The 25,502-nt window shown below is 37.0% G+C and overlaps 1 protein-coding gene across 1 annotated transcript in view; it reads right to left on the reverse strand.

Moving 5' to 3' along the window:
- Positions 1-1,541: 1,541 nt before the first annotated feature.
- The window catches only part of PUS7L (pseudouridine synthase 7 like), a 133,197-nt gene continuing 109,236 nt past the window's right edge, over positions 1,542-25,502 (reverse strand). Inside the window, exon 13 of the mRNA XM_030822671.1 lies at positions 1,542-2,541. The gene's annotated coding sequence lies outside the window, so the exon portion shown is untranslated. The remainder of the gene's footprint in view (positions 2,542-25,502) is intronic.

The raw sequence follows: 25,502 nt of genomic DNA on the forward strand, positions 1-25,502 counted from the left end.
TGCAACAAAGTCCTTGAATTTTTGTTTGTCTGAGAAAGCCCTTATTTGTCCTTCAACTTAAAGGATAGTTTCACAGGGTACATAATTTTAGATTGGTGGTTTTTTCTGTAAACATTTTAAATATTCTACTATAATATCTTCTTGCTTGCATAGTTTCTGAGGGGAAGTTAGGTGTAATTCTTAGCTTTGCTCTGCTAAAGATCAAGTGTTTCTCCTCTGGATTTTTGCAGTATTTTTTACTTACCTTTGATTTTTCTGTAATTTGAATATTACATGCCCAGGTGTAGTTATTGCTGGAGACTGGGGTGTGGGTGCTTATACCGCTTGATATTTTCTGAGCTTCCTAGACCTATGGTTTTGTGTCTGGCATTAATTTGGGAAAATTCTCAGTCATTATTATTTTAAATATTGCCTCTGTTCTTTTTTCTCTTTCTTGTCTTTCTAGTGTATTCATTATGCATATATTTAACCTTTTTTGTTGCCCCACAGTTTTTGGATATTTTAGGGTTTTTTCTGGCTCTTTTCTCTCTGCTTTTCAGTTTGGGAAGTTTCTATTATCATATTCTCAAGCTCAGCAATTCTTTCCTCAGCCATGTTCAACCTACTAATCAGTTGATCAAAGGGATGTTTTTATTTCTGCTACTGTGTTTTATCTCTAGCATTCCTTTTTGATTCTTTCTTAGAATTTCCGTCTCTCTGTTGCCCAGGCTAAAGTGCAGTGGTGTGATATCTCAGCTCACTGCAACCTCTGCCTCCCAGTTTCAAGAAATTCTTGTGCCTCAGCTTCCTGAATAGCTGGGATTACAGGCACATGCCACCACACCTGGCTCATTTTTGTATTTTAGTAGAGATGGAGTTTTGCCATGTTAGCCAGGCTGGTTTTGAACGGGCCGCAAATGATCCACCCACCTCAGCCTCTCAAAGTGCTGAGATTACAGGTGTGAGCCACCATGCGCTTCTCTCTGCTTATGTTATTTATCTATTATTGCATATTCTCATTAAAGTTCTTAGCATATTAATTACAGATTTTAAAACTTTTTGGTTAGATAATTTCAACATTCCTGCTATATCTAACTCTGATTCTGATGCTTCTTCCATCTCTTTAAACTGCGATGGGGGGGGTTGGCTTTTAGTGTGCATTGTAACCTTTTGTTGAAAGGTGGACATGATATACTAGGTGAAAGGAACTCTGGTAAACAGACCTTTGGTATATGTTGGTAACATGTGTTGGGAGGGGAAGTGTATTCATCTGTTCTCGCACTGCTAATAAAGACATACCCAAGACTGGGTAATTTTTAAAGGAAAGAGGTTTAATGGGCTCACAGTTCCAGTTCCACATGGCTGAGGAAGCCTCACAATCACGGCAGAAGGCAAAGGAAAGACAAAGTCACGTCTTACATGGCGGCAGGCGAGGGAGCTTGCGCAGGGGAACTCCCATTTATAAAACCATCATATCTTGAGAGATCCTTCACTACCATGAGAACAGTATGGGGGAAACTGTCCTCATGATTCAATTATTTCCACCTGGCCCAGCCCTTGACATGTGGGGGTTATTATAATTCAAGGTGAGATTTGGGTGGGGACACAGCCAAACCATATCAGGAAGCATTCTATAGTCCTATGTTAAGGTGTCAGTCTTTTGGTAAGGCTGTGCCCCTGGACTGTGAACTTCATCAGTACTTCACAGTTTTTACTCTGCTAGATGGGATATGATGGCTAAAGGAAGCCTGACTTGGGTATTTCCCTTCTCCCATGGGTAAAGCTAAAGGGAGTTGAAGTTGAGTATTTCTTTTCCCTATGTGGAAGGCTACAGCTGGCTGGAGCTGGGTATTTCCCTCCCCAAAGGGAGGTTTAGGCTCTGAAAAAAAACTCAGCAGAGTAGGCTGTGGTAAAATAGTTTCTCCTGAGGACAAGTTTTGCTAAAAACAGAATGCTCAAGTGTATTTCAAAATGGTTTTTTTTCCCCCTCCTCCTATTAGATGTATGAGAGGATTTTTCTCCAATATTGACTGTAAGGACGAGGCAGAGTTCCTGAAGGTAAAATTCACAAAATCATGGAGGCCTCCTTATGACTGGGTCCTCTGGAGTTCTTAACTCAGACTCGTTCCCACTGAGCCTCCAGTAATTCATGAAATGCAATTCAAGTTTTCATACCCTGGCACTGGTTCCCTCAGAGATTTCTGCTCATGGATTTCTACTCCAGTAAATTGAGATGATAGGTATTTACCTGTCTGTCTCTCCAATTTGGGAAGCGGCAATTTTCTGTGGCCTCACTTCCCTGGTAGATCTAAGAAATGGTTGTTGATTTTTCCGTTTGTTTAGCTTTTACTTGTCAGAATGAAGCTGGAATAGAGACCAGAAATTTACTATTTTACCAGTATCTTTAAAGGATATTATCACTGGCTGTAAAAGTCTAGGTTGGCTGTTCTTTTCTTTCAGCACTTTAAAGATGTTATCGCACTGTCTTCTGATCTCCCAGGTTTTAAATGAGCAACATGCCATCGTTTAAGTCATTGCTCCTTTGTATGTATGAAATGTAACCTTTAAAGAAAAAAAAAGGTACTTATAAGATTAAAAGAAAATCTTTGGTTTCCTGCATTTTTAGTATTATTTGTTTAAATTTGATTTTTTAAAATTTATCTGGTTTGTGGATCTGCTGAGCTTCTTAAATATGTACATTTTTATCTTTCACAAATTTGGAAAACTCCAAGCCATTATTTTTCAAATATGTTTTTTTACTATCCTGTTCTCTTTCTCCTCTCCTTCTAGAACTCCTACTGCATGTACATTAGACCTTTTTATACTGTCACACATTTTTTTCTCTCTCTGTTCTTCAGATTTGATCAAATTACCTGTCTTCAAGTTACTTTGTCATCTACGTTCTGCCATTGAGCACATTCAGTGAATTTTTTATTTTTAGGGAAACTACTTTTTAAATTCTAACCTTTCCATTTAGTTAATTTTAAAGTTTCTTTTCTGTGATGGCAAATTATCTTAATTCATTTCAAGTATGTTCTTCTTTCTTCATAAAACCTACTTGTAATAACTGCAGTAAAATCTTTGATTATTCCAACATCTGGGTTATCTAGGAAATCTGTTTATTTTTTTCTCTCGATAACGGTCCACATTTTCCTGGTTTTATGCTGAATAATTTTGAATTGTATCCTGGACATTGCAAATGTCATGTTGTGTAGACTCTAGGTTCTGTTATAATACTCTGGAGAATGTTGATTTTTATTTAGCAGGCAATCAACATGGCTAGGTTCAGATCACAAATTCTGTCTCACTTTTTTTGTGTGGTGGTTAAAAATCTCAGTTCAGTTCCAAAAACACTTAGTCCACTTGTTTGAGCTTGTCTCTTGCATTCATAAATAATAAGTGAGCCTGAAACATCTGCAGGTTTTACACAGAATCAGGGGATTCTCTTTTCTGGTTCTCTCTTCTCTGAGATCCTCTCCTCTCTCCAGCCCCCAGAATCTTCTTTGTTGGTTTCTCTGGTTGTAAGACGAGCTTCCTATTGAAATTTTAACCTATTATGCATCCACTGCTGATGTGCTGCTCTGTGACTGGGGCTCTCCCTTGGAGCAAAGCGTAAGAGAAAAAAAAATGGAAAATATACCTTGTATATTTACTTTTGACTCTTTGCTCCTACTTTTGTTTATTTCTTTACAGTCCTCAGGTAGTTTCTTTCTGTTTTTGTCAAGATCCTTTTGTTGTAATTAGTTGGAAATCTGGGTTCTAGTGGGATCTTGTCATTATGCTGGACACAGAAAATTCTTTCTTAATGTTTAGGTCACTGTTTCTCAAACTATGGATCATGTTCATTTGTGGGTCATGAAATTAGTTCTGTGAATTGTTGATTCACATTTTTAGAATTCAGTACATTCGAGACTAGTCTGGATTATATCTTATTGCATCATGTGTAAGAAATGTAAATTATTTTATAAAATATAAAATACTTGTTTACTTGTTTAACAACTATTTGTTGAATACCTACTCTGTAAAGACTGTTAGGTTGTGGAAAATATAGCAGTGAAAATAATATACGAACATGCACACTTTTTAAAAAATGAGTTGGAAGATAAAAAATGTACAACATATAGTGTGTTGGAAAAATAAGAGAAAAATAGTACTCCAAACTTGTCTAATCTCAGGAGGAGGGATTCTGTGGGGAATATTGGGATGCAATAGTAAAGAAAAGTGTTACCTCCCAAAATTCTTCACTCTACTGACATCCACATGGTGATAATTGTACTATACAAAAATAAACAGAAATCTAAGTTTTCTAGGCAGTGATTAGCAGCAATGTAAATGGTGGGCCAAATTAGAACAAGAGCAAACAGAAAAATAGCTACAGTGAGGGTTGTCTCCAGCGTTTCCATAAATGAACCTCTTTTTTTTTTTAAACAAGCCTCTTTTCCCCCAAAATGTGCTGAAGGCTGATGGTTTTACACTGTTTGTGAAAATGAAGATGGAGAAGGTTTTTGTCACAGCATAGAATGGAAAGTTAGAATCACTATTGTTAAAAATTCTACTACACCACAGTCAAGAATTCTCTACTGAGCACATTTATTTTTAGGATGCAGGCTCCTGAAATAGTGTCTGGCCTATCTTTTCCCGCTCTCCCTTCTCTTTTCTGCTTCTCCCCAACCTCACATCCCTGTTTATTTATACAAGGCAGTGTCAGTTTTCCTTTCTTCAACTTCTTGCCCCAGAGTTAATGGTACATCAACATGAGAACCCTTTCCATAGCCATCTATCATTTTATTCTCCCTAAGCAACAAAGCCTATTTGTTCCTTTATATTTGGGGACAGGTAAAATTTGTGGTCTTCCTCTGCTATTGGGAGCCCTCCTATAACTCCTGCATTTGGGAAAGGAGTAGAGCTAGGTCCTATGTCCTCATATCCTGGTAGCCCCAGTAGTGAAGGTAGCAGCTATGAGGGCATGTTTTTCTCTCTTCAAATGCCTCTGACAACTTATTCAATAGCTAATATCTAAATAGATCAAAGAATTATACACAGACATACACGAAAATATATATAGTGACACATACTTTTTTCCTAGGCTATATTTTGTTACTGACATGCTTGTTTTTAAGAGAAATGCTACTCAGTTCTGATATGACATTAATATTGAGATGGGAGCTACAGCACAGCTTCCCATTCCATGCCTCTGGCTGAGATCAACAACTAAACAACTCTCTGCAACACTCTACCCCCACCTTGAAAATCTTTCCCAATGCAGCCCTAAGATAGCCACAATCAGTATTGGTACAGGAAAGGAATTCTGCGTGTCCTCTCTACTTTTGGTTAATAGATAAAACTTTCCCATAAAGCTGTGTTTTTGCCAATTTTTACAAATAAATTTGCATTCCCAGATGATAATAGCTGAGTAATAAAGCAATAGAACATCAAGGCACTCTTTCTTCTACAGCAATGTCCTTTCTAACTCTTTGAAGGTTTTTTAGGCACCATCTTAAACTACAGAGAAAATTAACTGAACATATGTAACTAAAGAAAAGGTACATTTGGGCAAAAACAAATATTATTTTTAAAGAGCAAATATTTCTTTCTAGTTTGCTTATTTTTAAAATGCAGATCTGGAAGCAATTTAGTAAATCTACTGCATGTAAATTATAATTAACTTTGGATAGAAATGATTTGTTTTCTTTGAAAGAGGTAGATAAACTCAAGGGCAAGGAGGTCGGGTTCAAATTTTAATCCCAAAGTTAAGTGAGGCAGAAACAGACCCTGTATGTGATGCCTACTATAAATATGTGCGAGGCTGTTTAAATTGCTGACCGCAGTACAACATTGCTATTTTGCAGTAACATTATTTATGGTTTTGACTACACAGAGATTTTTCTTAGTACGATCATTTAAATTCAATCTGCCCATTATATAAAAAATAAAGTAAATTAGAATTTGTACAACACAAGCACCAGGCCTGATAAATGCAATTTCATAATCAATCAAAGTTTGTTGAAATACGAGTGTTAGTGAAAGCTCTTAAATAAAATAATATCACTTATGGGGTAAAGTGGATGGATTGAAGCAGAAATTAAAATTCTGATTAAAAGAGAAATGGTGGTGTTCTGGAATGTCTACACTACTCACACTTCTTGAAGGGATCTTCTGCTGGTCACAACTTCTGCTGAGTGAATAATGGACCCTATGTTTCTACCCCTCTAGGCTATAGATGGCTAAAGGGGGTCATTTTGAACCATGAGTAAGATAAGTAATCAAGGGAAATTTTTAAGAGAGACAGAGAGAATGAAAGAAAGAACAGAAGCGTAGAGAAAAGCAGAGATGACTGAGGAGTATCTAAAATAGAAAGAGTATTTGTTATCTCTCTGTACATCAGGGAATCTGAGGTCATTGAATTTTTCCTGGGGACATTCCTCAAGGATAAAGTTTCAAAAATTATGCCTGTGCAAAAGCAGACCTCTGCTTGCCAGTGGACCGGGTTCAAGGCATTTGTTATCATTGGGGACTAGAATGGGCACATCAGAGTAGGTGTGAAATGCTACAAGAAGATAGACAAGGTAGCTGGTCAGAAGGAGGGACATATGTCAAAAGTTACTCTTTTCTCCTCTTCTTGATTCTAATCACCTGTGTCCCCTAACACATTGCTTCATCAGATATGCAGATATGCATCTCCCCACTCAATATTTTCATTCAGCCTAAATATCTCCCGTCTTAACTCCCTCAACAATTCATCATCTTGCAACTAAAAAAATAAGACCTTATTTTTTTTCTTTCCCTTCTCAGCTAAGCATTTTGAAAGCCTACAGGTGTATCTATATTTTCACACCTCATTTGTCCCTCTGCCTACTGCAATGTGGCTTCTACCCTCATTCCATCATGTCCCTTTCACTCTACCCTTGATCATCAAATTGCAAAGTACTGTATCTTTTAAAACCTAAACAGAATATTCTCCACTTACCCTACCAAGTCTACTCTCTACTCTTTTCAGTTCTGCTTTTTTTTTTTTTTTTTTTTTTTTTTGAGACTGAGTCTCGCTCTGTCACCCAGGCTGGAGTGCAGTGGTGCAATCTCGGCTCACTGCAAGCTCCGCCTCTGGGTTCACGCCATTCTCCTGCCTCAGCCTCCCGAGTAGCTGGGACTACAGTTGCCCACCACCAAGCCTGGCTAATTTTTTTTTTTTTTTTTGTATTTTTAGTAGAGACTGGGTTTCACCGTGTTAGCCAGGATGGTCTTGATCTCCCGACCTCGTGATCTGCCCGCCTCAGCCTCCCAAAGTGCTAAGATTACAGGCGTGAGCCACCGCACCCAGCCCTCCACTCTGCTTCTTGATCAGAGAAGCCGACCTACATGAACTACATCAATAACTTTATCCTCTGACATCCAGTTGGGTTTTGTCAATGGGAGGCACCATAAGAGGCCAGAGTATGGAAGGTATTCACCCAGCTCCCTTCCTGCCATCCCGTGGTTTGGCTGCAACTATATTTTTCTATTCATGACCACAACCACCTACGTCACGAGGTTCTTGGCTCTCTTCTACAGCTCTCTCTCTCTCTCTCTCTCTCTCATTCTCTCCTTAATTGCCCCATTTGAGGGGGCCAGCTATTTCCTGGCAGAACCCTTTCTGATTCCAGTCCTTATCTTGTCTTACAATAAATTTGATACTGTTAAACATCTCCTTCTTGCTATTCTTCAATTTCTCAGATTCTGATTGACCATTCTCATCTACTTTATCAGTTCTTTCTCTGTCACTTTTTTTTACATTGGTGTTTCCCAGGGCCTGGGTCATATTTTCTTCGTGTTTTCATTAAGGTATCTCGATCTAGTCCCCTAGCTTTAATGTTCACCAAAAGCATAATTCTTGGGATCTAATAGGTACTCAACAAATGTTTGCTATACAAGTGAGTGAATATGTATGCTGATGACTACCACAGCTTAGTCTCTACCACGTCTTCCCTGATCTGCCTGTATGTATTTCTTACTTTCCACTAAACAGCGCTATTTGGATGCCTCACAAGCATCTCAAACTCAATGTGTTCAAAACTGGATGAATTATCTTTATCCCCAAATCTTGATTCTTGCATTCCTGTATTATTTAATACCAACTCTATCCACCCAGTACACACTTCAGAAATCTAGGAGTCATACTAAACAACCACCTAATTCCACACATTGCTCACTAAATCTCGTCAAGTCTATCATGCGCATTTCTCTGTTTTCCATACCTTGCTCTCCATTTGCTACTCTTGTCATTAAGGCCCTGTTGGTCTCTCATCTGACTAGTGCAATGTCTTCTTACCTGGGCTCTGTGGCTCTTGCTTTATTCCTTCTTAAGGTACTCTTAAAATAGTCTTCAGGGTGATCTTTATAAATCACTTCTCTACTTAAAATAATTTAGTGGATCTCATTTGCATGACGTTCTTGATAGGCCCCCTACCTAACTTTCAAGCTTTTCATCTTTTACTTGCAACATGTACTTCATACTAAAAATATGACATTACTGAGAATAAACCTCACTATTTCCTCTGTTAGAATTTGCTTTCCAACTTAATTTTTCAGGCTTCTTTACATCATCTAAGACTTAACCTAAAAGTGATCTCCTCACTGATGCCTTTTCTTATTTTTTAAATTTCCCGCCATTCCATTCTTAGATCGTACTTTGTAAATATTTAAATTATACTTCTAAATGAATTGCGTTGTAATTAGTTACCTACTTATCTGCCTCATCCAAGAGCCTGTAAAACCTTTGAGGATATATGTATCTTATCTTTACTTAGTTTGGTACATTTAATGACTAGCACCACGTCTGGTGTATCGTGGAATTCAATAAATAATTATTAGATGAGTTGATCTTTTAATTCTTGTTATTGTTATTCAGGATCACCATAGGCATTGTGTTATGAGTTAAATTGTGTACTCCTACCCCAAATTTATAGACTGAAGTTTGATTCCCCAGCAACTCAAATGTGAAATTATTTGAAAATTGAGTCTTTACAAGAATAATCAAGTTAAAATGGGGTCATTGGGGTATGACCTAATCCAATATACTGGTGTCCTCATAAAAAGAGGAAATTTGGGCACAGAGAGGCATGCATAGAGGGAAGATGATGTGAAGAAATATAGAAATAAGACAGTCATCTACAAGCCAAGGAGAGAAGTTTGGAATAAATCCTTCCCTCACAGCCCTCATAAGGAACCAAACCTGCCAACATCTCGATTTTAGACTTCTAGTCTCTAGAACTGTAAGACAACACATTTCTGTGGTTTAAGCCACACAGAAATACTTTGTGATACTTTGTATGGCAGCCCTAGCAAAAAAATACACATTGCAATTTAGCAATAATTTTTTACATTAAAATAAATTTGTCATTTTTATTAAATCTTTACTTAAATGACTCATTTGGACTCTGGGCAACTTGCAATAGGCCTAGTGTTGGCAATATTTTACCACTAAATTTCTTTCTCCTTATATATTTCCAGTTTAGTGGGTCAAAATACAGCCACCAATGTACTCTTGTCATACTCAGTTAATACTTTCAGTGGATCTTGAAAATATCTCATTAAATTAAAAATCACAATTATGCCACTTGGGGTTTATTTTGCATTTTTTCTGGCTCTACTAATTTGTATTTTTTACCACATATTACTTTCCTCTTAAGTATTTCCTCTCCACTTAAGTTAGCCAATTAATGACCCCTATAAACTTTTTCTGTCTGAATTTTTAAAACTTATCTTTCATTCATTTCTCCGACATTGATTGAGAACCTATAGAGTTCGACAAATTGCCCTAAGTACTAAGGGTGGTAAAGCATGGGGCCATCAAATAGTCTCTGATCACAAGAGGCATGTAATCTAGAATAAAGGATAAAATGAGTATAGGTCTTGAAATTATGACACACATGTCCAAAGATGTTTGTCACCAAATACCTGCATGTAATTTATCAGTGACCTCATAGCTAAAATAGGTGGAATAATACAATCATCATGGGATATTTTGACAACTAAATGAAATAATGTATCACAGAGAGTAGCACTGAGGACTGGGGGGTGTAGGCTCTGTGTGTTTGTTTAGCCTTTCTTCTCTGCTCTATGATTCATGTTCTCACACCAGCCTTGCAATACTCATAATTCAAAACAATACCTCAGCAAAATAGTACATGCCATGGACTTTTAAGTCTGCTTCAAAATCCTCAGATGACAGGGCTTATCCTGTACAGGTGGATACCATTTAAGCAGGTTTCAGAGAAAGGGCAAATCATATCTGCTTGAATTAGAACACACTGGGTTAAACAAATTAATAATCTGTGCTCTCTAAATAGAACAACAAAGCCTGGATGACAGCATATCTGTTTATAGCATGATTTACTGAATATTTTAAGCCAACTGTTGAAAAGTGCTCAGAAAAAATTCCTTTCAAAATAGTACTGCTCATTGACAATTGCACCCAGTTACTTAAGAGCTCTGATGCAGACATACAAGAAGATGAATGTTGTTTTCATGCCTGCTAACACAGCACCCATTCTGCAGCCCATGGATCAATGAATCATTTTTACTTTCAAGTCTTCCTATTTGAGAAACACATTTTAAAAGGCTATAGGTGCCATAGATAGTGATTCCTCTGAAGGATCTAGCAAAGTCAATTGAACTTGCTGGAAACGATTCACCATTCTAGACGTCATTTAAAATATTTGTGATTCGTAGGGGGAGGTCAAAATATCAATATCAGTAACAGGAATTTGAAAGAAGTTTATTCCAACCTTCATGAATGACTTTGAGGGATTCAAGACATCAGTGGAAAAAGTAACTGCATATGTGGTAGAAATAGTAAGAGAACTAGAATTAGAAGTGGAGCCTGAGGATGTAACCAAATTGATGCAATCTCACAATAAAACTTTAACAGATGAAGAGTTGCTTCTTATACGTGAGCAAAGAAAGCGGTTTCTGGAGATGGAATCTACTCCTGGTGAAGATACTGCGAACACTATTTAAATGACAACAAAGGATTTAGAATATTACATAAAACTGATAAAGCAGTGGCAAGGTCTGGGAGGATTGACTCAAATTCTGAACGTTCTACTGTGGGTAAAATGCTATCAAACAGCATCGCATGCTACAGGGAAATCTTCTGTAGCAAACTTCATCATTGTCTTATTTTAAGAAATTGCCCCAGTCATGCCAGCCTTCAGCAACCACCACCTGATCAGCCAGCAGCCATCAACATCAAGGCAAAACCCTTCACCCACCAAAAGATTACAACCTGCTGAAGACTCCGAAGATTGTTAGCATTTTTTAGCAATAAAATATTTTTAACTAAGGTATATAAATATTTTGACATAATGTTATTGCACACTTCATAGAATACAGTATAGTGTAAACATAACTATTATATGTACTGGGAAACCAAAAACTTTGTATGACTGGCTTTATTGCGATATTCACTTTATTGCGGTGGTCTGGAACCAAACTTACAATATCCCTGAAGTATGCCTGTATGTATCTTTACATACTTAAATAACTTTTCTGGGAGAGAGATTAGACTTCTACAGGTTCCCAGAAGGCTTAACAACAATTGATCTGTGGGAACATCATTTCTGTAGGCAGACTGTGGCTTAACATAATGCAATGTCAAGATATGACAAGTAGCACTGGATAAGAAATTGGCTGTCTGATGAGGGCCTGGCTTTCTGAAAAAAGAGTTTTCTAACAAAACATGCCAAAATGTAAAGATTATATAATTAGATATAATCTTGCATTGAAAGATGTTTAGATTAGAAACTGCTAAAATCTTTCCAATCTCAAGTTCTAGGTTCAGGTTTAATAGTATTATATTTTTAGAAATATGTTTTACGTTTAAGCCAAAATTAACAAATTAAGTCGAAGACTTCAGGGAGTAAAATACATATTTTATAAGTTCCATTTAATTTTAGTGATATATTTAAGCAGAATGAAGCATAAATTAGTTTTTTTTTAAGTTATCTGGTTTCTAAAAAGAATGTTTCGTATTTTTAAAAAAAATCATTTCTGATTCCTTAACGAATGAAAAATATTAATGACTGAGGTTTGTTCAATGGATTTGGAGGAAATCCACTGATGATTCATTTAAATCAATTTGGAGGAGGTTGACTAATATTTTCATAGCTTCTGTCTAGACTAGAAGCTTAAAAAGCATACCTGTGACTCTCCAAGCCTCTGATAAATCATGTCTGCTAAAACAAGAGTATGAAGAATAAAAAACTCATCACCCACAAGTATGAATCTGGAGCCTGGGGATGCTGAGAGTCGTCATTGTGTTAGGAGCCCAAGTGCTATTTACACATGGCTCAAATAGATCTTCCAAAGAGCTTTTTGCCTTTGTGTTAGTGAAGAATGTATATTCCAGGAGCAGGGTCAAGGAGGGGTAATTGTGGGAATGAAAAAAAGTATGAACCATCTGTTAGTGTCCGCTCCATAAAGTCTCACCACTCTTCTTCATAAATCATTTCCAGGGGCCCTGATTCTTTTTTTCCTTCCCTGCCACTCCACCGGTACTTGAGGTTCTGTCACTCTCCTAGTTTAACATTTGAAAAAGACTGATATTAAAGCAGTAATACTGACTTTATTTACTGTGCTTTAAGCTAAAATGCAATACAGCTCTTTTAAATTATCTCATTGGGCAGGTATAGCCATTTATTGGGAAACTCTCTGTTCCATGTTTGCAAAATATAGAAATCAATAAAATAATCCTTCAAGTAATTAAAAATTTTGGTAGTCATTTTTAAATTTTGGCTTTTAGCAGTTAAAAGATTTTATCAAAGAAATTGTATTGGCTTTCCCAAGTTTATAACACAAAAGCTGAGCATCTCTGTTTAAAATAGCCCTGAAAAGCCTGAATCCTACCCACTTCACCTCTCCAGAGACCTGCCTTTAAATAACGCATTAGTTCCAGAGGCAACTCTGTGACTAATAGATGAGAAAGACATGTAAGTAATGCGATACAAAGCAGAAATCAAGAATATAGACAAAGGAAATATTAAGTTCTATGAGGGTATTTAGACAGACATCACAGAAGAATTGGCATTTGCATTGTACATTGAAAAATTAGCAGTGTTTTGACAAAAAATATAGAAAAGAGGGGAAGAGTGTAAGTGAAGAAAAAGCTGGAACAAAATTCACAGAAGCTTGAAAGTAGAAGCGTATTTTCAGAACAAGTCAGAAAAAGTAGACCCTTGGTCTTTGTTTCCCAAAAAGTCATTATTTATCCTTCACTCTAGAGTGATTGGCTATGAATGATGTAGCACTGCACAGAGTAACAGAGTAGGTTCACAGGCTGTAGAGAAGGCATTATCTCTGCTCTAAATAAGCTTGCTGGCCAAACAGGAAGATGAGACAAGTATATTATATGTAGGCAATGTTAATATAAATGCACAAGACTTTCTTACTGAATTGTAAATCATTCAGCAGTAAAGTTATATCCCTAATTTGCTTTGATCATTTCTTTTTTTTTTTTAGGGTTCCTACTGTTATAGTCACTGAAATTTTCCCAAATTAATAGATCAAAGAGAATAAAAGATATTATCAGATCACAAACCATTCTGGAGCTTTTTGCCTATACTAGAAAATAAAGGAGTTGGATAAGAAGGCCATGAATGTCCTTGCAAGTTACAACATGTTTTGATTGTATTTGCATAATGTAGTCAGCACATAAGCTCTCTCTCTCTTTTCCTCTCCTTTCTTCCCTCCTCCTTGTTCTCTCTCTCTTTTTCTCTCTCATACATATATAATAAAAATATATACATTTTTAACAACAAAAAATTACTTAATCCTCAGGTTAGACTGACATTTTCATACACATGCATTTTGTCTTTAAGTGAATATTCTTAGAGTATATTTGCATATATAATCTAATAAATATAAAAATATATGGCATGAACGTGTGTATCATTGTACATATATGCTGAGGTTTTGAAGAGTTGATAATATAAAATGGTTAATGCCAAATGTGGGTCGGTACCACTCTTCAACTTGGAAAGTGTATCAGAGAGTGCTCAGAGACAGAGAGTTCCAATATGTTACTTATTTTGGTAGCATTCCTAAGGCTCATCAGAACTCTCCTTGCCTCCAGGCTCTAAGGTCAAAGCAGCAGTTAGGTCAAGTCTAGGGACTTCATGCTAATGGACACTGATCACTTCTTAACACTTCCTCAGTCCTCACAGAAGAATGAGATCAATTCTTACCTCCCTAGAAGAAGTTCATCTGTGGTGATCCTAAACCCAGAGTCCTTGAAGGCTCTGTGGGACTTTCAAGACTGATTTCAGGGAAGCTGAGGACTTTTTTTTTCCCCTTTTTCCTTTTTTTTTTTTTTAATTATACTTTAAGTTTGGGATACATGTGCAGAACGTGCAGGTTTGTTACATAGGTATACATGTGTCATGGTGGTTTGCTGCACCCATCAACCCATCATCTACATTAGGTATTTCTTCTAATGCTATCCCTCCCCTAGCCCCCCAGCCACTGACAGGCCCCGGTGTGTGATGTTCCCCACCCTGTGTCCATACGTTCTCATTGTTGAACTCCCACTTACAAGTGAGAACATGCAGTGTTCTGTTTTCTGTTCCTGTGTTAGTTTTCTGAGAATGATGGTTTCCAGCTTCATCCATGTCCCTACAAAGGACATGAACTCATTCTTTTTTATGGTGTACATGTGCCACATTTTCTTTATCCAGTCTATCATTGGTGGACATTTGGGTTGGTTCCAAGTCTTTGCTGTTGTGAATAGTGCTGCAATAAACATACGTGTGCATGTGTCTTCATAACAGCATGATTTATAATCCTTTGGGTAAATACCCAGTAATGAGATTGCTGGGTCAAATCGTATTTCTGATTCTAGATCCTTGAGGAATCGCCACACTGTCTTCCACATGGTTGAACTAATTTACACTCCCACCAACAGTGTAAAAGCATTCCTATTTCTCCACATCCTCTCCAGCATCTGTTTCCTGACTTTTTAATGATCATCATTCTAACTGGCATGAGATGGTATCTCATTGTGGTTTTGATTTGCATTTCTCTAATGACCAGTGATGATAAGCTTTTTTTCGTATGTTTGTTGGCCACATAAATGTCTTCTTTTAAGAAGTGTCTGTTCATATCCTTGGCCCACTTTTTGATGGGGTTGTTTGTTTTTTTCTTGTAAATTTGTTTAAGTTCCTTGTAGATTCTGGATATTAGCCCTTTGTCAGATGGGTAGATTGCAAAAATTTTCTCCCATTGTTTAGGTTTCCCATTCACTCTGATGGTAGTTTATTTTGCTGTGCAGAAGCTCTTGAGTTTAATTAGATCTCATTTGTCAATTTTGGCTTTTGTTGCCATTGCTTTTGGTGTTTTAGTCATGAAGTATTTGCCCATGCCTATATCCCAAATGGTATTGCCTAGGTTTTCTTCTAGGGTTTGTATGGTTTTAAGTCCTACAATTAAGTATTTAGTCCATCTTGAGTTAATTTTTGTATAAGGTGTAAGGAAGGGGTCCAGTTTCAGTTTTCTGCCTGTGGCTAGCCAGTTTCCCCAACACCATTTATTAAATAGGGAATCCTTTCCCTATTGCTTGTTTTTGCCAGGTTTGTCAAACATCAGATGGTTGTAGATGTGTGATGTTATTTCTGAGGCCTCTGTTCTGTTCCATTGGTCTGTATATCTGTTTTGGTACGAGTACCATACTGTTTTGTTTACTGTAGCCTTGTAGTGTAGTTTGAAGTCAGGTTGCATGATGCCATCAGAAGCTGAGGACTTTTAGGACTAGTATTCACCCAGGCTTCAGATAGACCCTAGAAAACAACTTCCACTTAGAACTCCATCAGTCCTAATACTCACTCTCCTAGTAGACTAGACTCCCTGGACTCAGCAGAAATTTTTGTTACATATTGAACCTTAATGCTGAATGCTTAAAAGGAAGGTAAGAGCTGAACTATGCAGAAGTATGTGGAAATGCTGATCTAGCCCATGAATCAGACTATAGAAATTCCCGAAAGACTGGCAAAGCACAGGGAATAATCAGCTTAATCCATACAAAGAGGATCTCAAATAATTTTGTATTGCACATAAGGATGTTTATCTTCTCTCAAACGTTAATTCATTAAAACTATTTGGATAATAAGAATAATAAATAATTTTTCTAAATTAATAGCAGTTGACTATTACACAATGAATCCTTACAAAAAGACACAGGTCAATCTGTTTACAGAAAATTTCATAAACTTCAGAAAAGCCTTATTCTAACATCTACACTTCAGAAAAGAAGAAATCATATGGAAATCTTCAACTCAGTAAATGTCAGTAGTCAAAATACTTGTAGACATCTTAAATGTTCTGATTTTCTGAGGGTTTTAACAAACTGTGCCTTGTGTTCTGACATCCAGCACATTGGTAATAATATATATTCCTGGAGAAATATTTAATTGCACTAGAGCAAAACAAAGAGAGTCTTTCTAATGAAAAGAACCACAAAATAAACATACTTTTTAAATTAAACTAAGAAATTTTATAGAATGGTTGGATTAAACTAGCCTTTAATTATATCAGAACTATTAGTTCTGGGATGATTAAATTATAAGTTGTCAACATTTCCTTTTAACTCCTTACATTTAGTAATTAATAATTTGATGAGAAAATTTTACTTTCAGCTAAGGTTAAAATATGGAATGATATAATTTAATTATGAAACTAGCAATAACAACCTCAACTAAGACACAGAGAGCCAAATATAATTACAGAGGAATTCAGTTTTTATAGCTTTTTCAAAGGTGTCTATTTCAGATTTGTATTGGTTAATTTTAGGTTGTTAGTTACCTGATATAGGCTTTTTTTCATGTGTCATTCCTATAAAATCAAGTTTAATATAACTTCAGAAATAAAATTTTATATTTCCTTTAGTGGTTTGTGCATAGAACTCATGAGCTACAGAGGAAAAATGTATTACCTATACAGTGTTTTTAGAAAGAGACATATTAATTTGTTATTTCAAAGTCACATAGATGAACTGTATATTTGATGAACAAATTGGCCCTGAAGCTTTTGTTTAAAAAAATAACACTAACATTTTAAGAAGTCAATTGATACTTGGAACAGATTACTATTATTTTTAAAGCAGACCAATTTTAAACTTTAAATAACAGAATTATTTTAAACTTGTGGCTTTCTAGGAAATATATATTTTTAATTCTTGTGAATATATGAATACATTAAATATCCTCCTAGGGAAAAATTAGAGTATTAACTATAGGTTTTAAACTTGTTTTAATAAGAATTTAGATCAAATATTGAATAACAGCAGAATAACTACACCCAAGGCAAGGAAAATTATTTTTCAACTTCTCTTCTTTAATGGCACCATGATAGAGAATCTTATAGTATTATCAAGTACTACCTTATAAAATATTAACTGTCTTATGATAATATTTCACTGTCTTACAGTATTATTAAGAGAGCAACTTAAATATCCAAATCTTATAGATTTCATGATTAATTTTTTTTGATATCCAAGTATGATATGTAATGAAATTTTGTAGTTATGTTTAAAGTAAGGCCACTATAAGTTCTCAAATTATAGAGTTAATTCAGACAATTGAGTGAGCTGCCCCAAATCATCATTTCCATATATGGAACTGAGATATAAACGGAGTTTGGGCCCTCTTCCCAAGGTTTCCCCAATGTTTTTTTGATCATGTAGTTCAACTACTTAGCAATTTGGGGGATTAATTAAAGATAGTAAAGAGAAAGCTACAGGAAGATATTATAAAACATCCCATGCTAAAAAGATTATGTGGTTTAGGCTTGACAAATGTGAAGTGACATCTGCTGGGACCTTTTGTAAAAAGGGATAAAGGAATTGGTTCATCAAGAAAAAAAAGGATTCTTACCAGGAACCAGTGAGAAAAACAACACATCTTCTAAAAAGGAGCAGGGCTAAGCAAATGATTCACAAGGCTAAGCTCACAGTAGATGAAAGGCCATGATTTTTAATTCATTTTCTGTAGACCACAGATAAGGAATCCTCCAGATCAAAGCCTGGCAACACAATGGATACTAGCAAAATGCAACTAGGTCTAAAAACAGCTGTCGAGGGTTTAATGTGCACAAATGAAATACTTTGGCTGTACTGGATGATCTTTAAAGACTTTCACAGTTCTATTGTTGTATAATATTATACTATAAAATATGAATTAAAAGGACCTGTATATCTTTGAGTTGGTACTTTCTAATGTGTAAAAAAAAAGTACCTCACCTAGCAATGAAAAACTGGGCTATGGCAAATGGCTGAGGTATAAATATTTTAAGTTGAATGAGAATTTTCAATGCTATATCATTTTCAGGCAAGATTCCATGAGTTTTAGTGTTTAAAGGTGATAATTTTGGGAGAAAATATACATTATTTTATTAATTGGGTCAATGAGTTTATTAAAGGTATTGACTAAATTTCAAATACCAGGCTCATATCTTCATAATACTTTCCTCATCGTGTTCTAATTGTCTTCCCATAGGTGTAGCAAGTAATTAATAGGGTCACACAGGAGAGAATAGATTTATAACTTGGTTTGGTGAAGACTCATTTAAGTGATCTTCTATAGCGATGAAAGTGTCGGGTCTATGGGTTCCATTATTCCAAGTAGAAGACAAGTAACTTTAAAGAGATAGATCTTTCTTGTTTTGTAAAGACTGACATCACCTCTCTTAGGTATACAGATGTTCAGCTAGCAATGCCATTTTTGTTTTGACAATTTTTGTGAAAAACTGTCTCACTCAAGTGTAGAAAAATTTGGTCACCTGAGAAGATCTGGACTGCAAGGAGGTCCTGAGGACACTTTTACAACTAGAGCATTCCTGGACAATATTTTGGAGTCTTGGAGTGGGATAGGCTGTACCTTTAGATTTCCTGCATGAAAAGGTTTGAACACTGCAACCTGGGGACTGCTGAAGAAGGGTTTTTACAGTGCCTGAGAGGCAGAGTAAGAGTTACAAACTCATAAGTCTACAGATGCTAGATAGATATATTACCTGAGGAATGGGCACTGGAGGGCTTGCCTCACCTTAAAGGGACAGTTGCTTCATGGCTCCCATTCATGACACGGATTTTTGCCATGAATAAATGTTTTGCCTAGAATTGCCAGACTTTCTGATTTTTCAAGACAACCGAGAAATCCAAATTTTCATGCAAAAACTTTTTAAGTGAAGCCAACGAATTTAAGATTTTATTAAAACACTGTAAGGATTATACAAAACAAATCTAGCATGGTGGATTCAGCTCAGAGTAGTTTGCATGCAATCTCCAGTGTAAAGGACACACAACTAGAACGTAAGCTCCTGGAGGGAAGGACCTTGTCTTCAATACCCCTGCTAATATCTGATACCATAGCAGGTGTTTAACATGGAATTTCAATTCACATGTAAGTATTTTTATGTATGACATATTGACACCTCTAAGCTGTTCACTGGTAGGAGACTTGCAGAAGAGTGCTTGGCAGAAGAAAGCCTCTGGTTTCAATTTTCAGAGCCCACAGGAGCCTACGTTTTGTTTACTTACTTGGGATCTTGGATTCAGGTTCAAGTTCCCTCCCTCAGCCAGTTTCCTTCTCATCCCATCTCTGTTCTTACCTTATCAACTTCATTCATACTCCCCACAGTTGTGGGAGGTGATGGATTATAGGGTTTTTGGATGACAAATTAGGGAGCCTGGAGAGGGGAAAGTCACATGCATTGGGTGAACCCCTTCCTTAGCTTTCACTGGATTCTAAATTACAGTTAAAAAATATTTCTCAAATGCTATTCCAGCTAAGTAGTCCATGCTTAGTCCATGCTTATAAGACTGAACATCAAGTGTTACTTGACCATCTAGAAAAAGTGGAAAAAGTGAGCAGCAGAAAAAGTGAGCAGCAGAAAAAAGTGAGCAGGGAAATACCTGGCCAACATCTTACACGGGATCTATGAACATTCCCACTCATATACTGTTATATCCTGCCCAAAGGAGGCTAAGCTTGCACGAGCCATAATTAAGAATTTTGTTTTCTGGCTCACTGGAAGTGGACTTCACCTTTAATATATGACTATTGATAAAATTCTCAAATACATTTCCCATTAAATAAGAAGTAAGAATGACCGTAAAGATCACTGCTCATTTAAAAATTTAGCTGCATTGAGAATTTCCTGTTAGAACAGGATATAATAAAATGAAAAAGAGAAATCCATTAACTCAGGGTATGGTTATGTCTCTTATCATCTCAGAAGTCTGTCCTTGGCCTTTTTTTTTTTTTTTTTTTTTTTTTTGATATGGAATCTTGCTCTGTCATCAGGCTGGAGTGCAGTGGCACGATCTTGGCTCACTGCAACCTCTGATTCCCGGGTTCAAGCAATTCTTCTGCCTCAGCCTCCTGAGTAGCTTGGGGCTACAGGTGCACGCCACCACTCCCAGCTAATTTTTGTATTTTTAGTAGAGACAGGGTTTCACCATGTTGACCAGATGGTCTCGATCTCTTGACCTCATGATCCACCTGCCTCAGCCTCCCAAAGTGCTGGGATTACAGTCATGAGCCACCGCGCCCGGCCCGACCTTTTTCTTTTTTAACTTATTACACTATGCACTCCCCCGAAGTCATATTCTTCACTATTTTGGCTTCAATCATTATCTGTACACTCATGACAACCAAATATTTCAGCCTCCATGCCATAGACCAAACACTTACTAGATCGCTTTTGTTCATTCTTCAGAATATAGATTAGCACTTTATCTGAACGAAACTTCTCTGACCTTCTAAGACTAGTTGCATTTTGCCCTTTATTTGCTCCTATCAGAAAATTTTTCCCATCCTGTGTTTATTTAATCAGTCAATAATTGAGTGCTAGGTGCTTAGAATGTAAAAATAAGTAAATACAGGCAAATTCTGAGCATGTAGTAGATACTCAATAAATATGTTAACTCCAGGCTAACATCAATATCCAAATGGGTGCTTGATAATGAGTGAGTCCCAACAGAATTCTACAATTCTGTTCTAGGACAGTGTTCAAAGAAGTGTGATCTGGCCAGGCACGGTGGCTCATGCCTGTAATCCCAGCACTTTTGAAGCCTGAAACAGGTCTTGGCCAACATGGCGATAACTTGTTTCTACTAAAAAATACAAAAATTAGCTGGCTGGGGTGGCACATGCCTGTAATCCTAGCTACCTGGGAGGCTCAGGCAGGAGAATCGCTTGAACCCGGGAGGCGGAGGTTGCAGTGAGCAGAGATCACACCATTGCACTCTAGCCTGGGTGACAGAGCAAGACTCAAAAAAAAAAAAAAAAGTGTGATCTATAGACCACCTTTTGAGCTCAACCCCAGATCTACTGAATCAGAATTTCTGTCAGTGAAATATGAAGACATGTATTTTTACAAGCTCCTCCAAATGGTGTTTAATTACCCTGATATTTGAGAGTCATTTGTCTAAGCCAAGACAATGGCAATGTCAGGCATTTGATTTGAATCATGAACTTAGCCAACAGCAGGAAATCCAGATGATAGACAACAGGTTCAGTTACCTCACAAAGTTTGAGAAGGATATCACCAGAGTCCCAGCTATGTGTGCTGCAGATTCATGGCAGAGTCCAATATAAAACAATGAAATGACAAGCTGTGATGAACTATAGAAATGGTCCCTAACTTCACAGACAAATAAAGAAAAAGAGTAACTTCATTTATGAGGCTGTGCTCTCTGCCACTCTGCAATGCTTGTTCAATAGAGCTGTTTTCCTTATGGAAATCTAAAAGTTTTGCTTCCTAGAATGCTAACCATTTGATAAATATTATTACACAATTACAAATTACTTCCAGAAACATGGTAATGGTTAGTGATGTCCTAAATGACCCTGTGGCCCTCAGAAAGATAACTTGATACCTATTCTCTGAGATCGGATATTCTAGAGTCCTATGATGTTAGCCACTCTTTAAAGGCCAGAGAAGATAGAAGAGTAGGTTAAAATGAGATCAAATGGCCGGTAGTGTCAGAGGCATTTGAACCAGAGCAACTCCATGTTGAATAGGGGCTGGATAAAATGAGGCTGAGACCTACTGGGCTGTATTCCCACATGGTTAAGGCATTCTAAGTCACAGGATAAGATAGGAGGTCAGCACAAGATATAGGTCATAAAAAATCTTGCTGATAAAACAGGCTGCAGTAAAGAAGCCAGCTGAAACCCACCAAAACCAAGATGGCCATGAGAGTGACCTCTGGTTGTCCTCACTGCCACATTCCCACCAGCGCATGACAGTTTACGAATGCCATGGCAACATCATGAAGTTACTCTATATGGTCTAAAAAGGGAGGCATGAATAACCCACCCTTTTTTTTTTTTACCTTATCATCAAGAAATAACCATAAAAATGGGCAACCAGCAGCCCTTGGGTTTGCTTTGTCTATGGAGTAGCCATTCTTTTATTCCTTTACTTTCTTAATAAACTTGCTTTCACTTAAAAAAAAATGACAAGCTGTGACTGCACTCATTAACACTGAATATCTACTGAGGTTATACAATAGTCCAGGCTCTAGACTGAATGATTTATAGAAGCTATGTGCACTTAAACTTCACAACAACCCCATAACATTACATTTTTATTATCCCCAAATAACAGATAAGAAAACTGAGGCACAGAATCATTCACTAAACTACCAAAGGACTGTACAATTAGCAATGTAGAGTTTATATAAATCCAGGCAATCTGCCTCCAGCTGCAATCAGGGAGAACTTTCCACTTGTAGAGTAAGCTCTGCCCGGCAAGGTAAAAACCGGCAAAGTAGGAGACTATCCTGGAACAGCAGAATCTCCTGGCCATGCTTCCATTACTGGACAGTGACCCACTGAAACTCAACTTTCAGAACTGAGAAGGGTGGATGAGCTTGAAGAGTGTCTGGCTTATTGAAACCTCACATGGCTTCCCATAGTGGACCCTCTTTGGAGACATCACCCTTTCACTGCCCAACATTGGTTCTCAATGACCTCAGTGTGGCAGGTATCCAAAAGCTGGCTCCTTCAGGGTCCTTACCACTAAACAGTTATCTGAAGTAGAAAATCAGCTCTCCACCAAAGGAAGATTGTTTGCAGCCTTTTGCTGCTGAGGTTCTTCATCCAGCTTAGGTATCAGCAACACAGGCCAAGACCAGCTCTCCTCTGTGAGAAACACGTACCCTTGCCAAGCCAAAAAGTGAGAGTGAAGGCATCGTGCTGCTGTGAGCCTCACATCTCTCTCCAATTCTTCCCTCCCCTGTTCAGGTAGTGCAGACTCAAATCAGCAACACTGCTGATAAGCTGATTTCCAACTGGGGAACAAGATTCCCACCTCCCTTTGCTGCATCCTTAACCTTGTGTAAGTGATTATCTTAAAACAACCCTCCTTGATACTGAGGATTGCAAACAGCTCCCTCCCTCTCGCCTCTGCATGGACACTACTATCTCCAAAAGACTGATGATGACCCTTCTTTCACTTGGGCTTGAGGAAGAGGGGGTGAAAATGGTTGTTGGTGACAGGGTTAGCTATGTAATTAATTAAGATCTGCAGGAAGATAGCTAAATTAATTTCTCGAAGCTCCTTCAATGTAGAATACACAGAGCTTAGAAACTTTTGTTTCAGTTTTTTACCTTAGCAGAAATTTGAGGAAAACAGGAAAAATATCACTTGGCTTTCTGTTACAAGAGTTTATCTCGTAAAAAAAATACCTCTTCATCTTATCCCATTCTTCATCAATCCATAGGAGTCTGGAATTTTATGGTGATAAAGTAAACTGTACAGTCAGTATTTTATTCCCATCTGTATTTTCGCTTTATTTCCCAAGTATCAATCCAACTATGATGATAGACATGTGTTTCTGGAGAAAAGTTGAACCAAATCTATTACTGCCATGGAATATCTCTAATTCAAAGTTTCTGTGAGTTTAAGTAATTGGCTACTTGCTTGGATTATCTTCACTCTCATTGAACATCAGGGAGAAAGAAAGCTCAAATAAAATCAGGTCAGAATAAATGAAACCAAAGATGGGTTGTTATGGACATTTAGGTCCCTCTTCAAGGAGGAAGGGCTTATTTCCCATCTGCTGGAAATATGGCCTGAAAACAACCCTCAATTATCAGCCTTCTTTAGCTGGAATGTCATGGCTCTAGAAAATTGCCTCCCCTAAAGTTTCATCTCCTTCCAAGGTCAGATCATATCCAATAATTAATTTGCATGGGGTATAATGTCCAGCCCCAGCCACAACTCAGAATAATTGGAATGACTCTCTTAGATCCAGAGCTCCCCATGTGTTGGCTGAGACCTTCACTGGGATCACATCACAGCTCCACTTCTCCCTATGCCCAATCTTGCTTCCATCACATCCCTTCCTCTGTGTTTGTTCCAAGAATACTTCCTAATAAACATTCCACATGGGTTCCTGGGGTACCTGAGATAGAGGCAGAGGTCAGAATCACAGTATTTCACCAGTTTCATTGTTTTTTTTTTAATTTATAGAGAAAATATTATTTAAGGAAATATTTCATTATGTAAGATAAGATTACAATTTTAGAAGTTAATTTTAGAGTCTGAAGAATATTTGGTTTAGATTTAAACAGTCTCAAAGAGAATTATGGAAAGTGGAATAATGACAGTATCCTGTATGATTTCTATAATTTATTGTTTTTATGAAAATATTTGTGCAATTTTTAAAAAGAAGATATTACATAGATGTATTCAATCAAATAAATTAAGGGATTATTTACTGGCATGAAAAGCAGAAGAGCATCTAATGCTGGCTCAGAAGAGAGAATCGATATGGTAAAGAGAGTTGCAGCGTTATACTAAGGCCAAGATCTATACACAAAACCCTAGGAAGATCACTATCTATCTACTCAATGTCTCTTTTATGAATGTTTTTCCAGTCCAGCTCTTTGGTAGATGGCAGGCTTTATACAGAAGAGGAGTCTGGCACTAAACAAATTCTATGTTCCTTCAAAAGTTCTCTACTTTACAACCTTTCTTCTCCAGTGATGGGTTCTACTTTCCTTCTGTTCCAAGTGCAGAGTCATGAAATTCAACCTCTATTTTGCTGCAACGTGGACAACTCAATACACTATGCCATAATGAGCATTTTGAATATAATTGATTTTCAAGTAAATGAACTCTACTTAGTTCCTTTTAAATATTTTTCTCTAATGTGATCAAACACACAGTTGGAAAACCTTACAGATATATTGGAATAACTTCTTTTTCTAGCAGCATTTTGCAGAAGTTATCTAGGGAGTAAAACATGCTGTATTAACACTTCTCTATCCATCAGAAGTTTTCATTAATTCTGACCAAATAGATCAAATAAAGCTATTTCAGTGGCATGATGAAAGAGTAATCCTAATTAAAGGCATTGGAACAACAATGTATAGATTGAACCATCAGAGGCTACATTATAAATCTGGCCTTACACCATAGAGCAATTTTGCCCATTATCCCAAGAAAAGGAAGGAATTTGCTGAGCATACCTATTTATTTCCAATCAT

The sequence above is a fragment of the Nomascus leucogenys genome, chromosome 11 (genome assembly GCF_006542625.1).
Source record: "Nomascus leucogenys isolate Asia chromosome 11, Asia_NLE_v1, whole genome shotgun sequence".
NCBI classification, from domain to species: domain Eukaryota; kingdom Metazoa; phylum Chordata; class Mammalia; order Primates; family Hylobatidae; genus Nomascus; species Nomascus leucogenys.